This window comes from Geospiza fortis, unplaced genomic scaffold, assembly GCF_000277835.1.
Source record: "Geospiza fortis unplaced genomic scaffold, GeoFor_1.0 scaffold333, whole genome shotgun sequence".
In the NCBI taxonomy this organism is placed as follows: domain Eukaryota; kingdom Metazoa; phylum Chordata; class Aves; order Passeriformes; family Thraupidae; genus Geospiza; species Geospiza fortis.
The window spans coordinates 701,494-703,061 of NW_005054347.1; positions in this window are offsets into that span (position 1 = coordinate 701,494).

Consider the following 1,568-nt stretch of genomic DNA (forward strand, 5'->3'; position numbering starts at 1 on the left):
ACCTCATGGGGCAGCCAAGAGGCCACATCTGTCCTCAGGCACCGCTTCGCCTCTTCTTCACTTTCCGCACGCTGCTCCCCAACTGCGCCCTTCAGCAGCACGCAGGGAGCTCGGGAAGGGGCAGCCCCAGGAATACTGTCAGGGATGGAGCTGGGCACAGCCCTGGACACACGGCCCCTCGATCTCCCGGGCCAAGTAGAGCTAACAGTGTTCCTTGGACCATTTCTCTACTGGAGAAATTCCACGAGAACACATCCAGAAGAGGCATTAATGATACAACCCATAGGCTGGAAATTCAAAGGTTTCCCATCACGCACTCAAGCTGTCACAAGTTGAAGTTATAGATGACTTTCAAGTTCTTTCGTCCATCAATGTCCCAGTACGCCCAAACAGGCCCGAATGGGAACTTTCACTAAGAACTCTTACTATAGAAAGAAACCAAGATATAAAATCAATGTCAAATAATGAAACAAAATTGTAAAATATATTTATCATGGGCTACAATGATGAAGAACTTAAATTTGTTTTCATTGACACACAGTCTTGAGTGGTACTGTTCCTGGCACCACAAGACAATTATTTAAAAATTAAAATTCTCAAATACACTAGTTTTTGCGTACCTTCATATCTTGAATAGTACAGGTACAAGTTGCCTTTCTGTGATCCACCAGTGAGGAAATACAGGCTAGCTAAATCTATTTCTTCAAACAATATTTAAAGTCACTTGCATAAACAGTTAAGAGCACCACATGATGCCCTTGTTCTTCAAAATGGCTGTCAGATTTTGGCATTTATCATACAATGAGCAAAAATGCTCAGTTTGGTCTGATTGGGACCTATAAATTCCCATAAATTCTTTTTTAAGACAACAGTAAAACATAAAAAATATCTCAAAATACATTATTACCTATTAAAGATCAGAGAAGGAGAGTTTATGTTTCCCATAATAAATGGAGATGGAGATCTCAAACTACAAACAACTTGCTCCATGCTTTTCTTCCCTAGCCAGATTTCTTCACCCAAAGATCCTGAATTGAGGGGCAATTTTGCTTGAAAAGAAGCAATGAAGTTGATACTTCAAGATGCAGCCTGGGTGGTAGAAGCTGAAACAGCATTATCAGGTAGATCAAGACAAAGGGAAGAACAGAAAAACCTCAAGACAGCTGTTTCAGTGTGCTTGTAAAATGTAGTACGGGAAAGGCAAACTTGTGGAGTGCACCCTGAGTAAAGCAGTAGCCTGCCAAAAGGAGGGGCAGCATTTCAGTTGCTGCAGAGATGGAGAAAAAGGGCAAGAAATACTGTTAGGAAAGTAAATACAAGCTTCCAACTTGCTTTTCAGACAAGAGGCATTGAAAGTGCCTGCACCTGTACAGCTGTAAGAGCACAAATGCCACATCCCAGTTTTGTGCTGTGAGCAAGACAGCAGCTTGTTAAAGCACTGGCATAAGCAGGACAGGTGTGTCTGGTGCTCCCTTTACACATCTGTGTACCCCTGATACAGGAATAACTTAAATAATGACTTCTCTGGAATGGCATGGGTTTGTAGGATTATGGCTAAGTAGGATGGA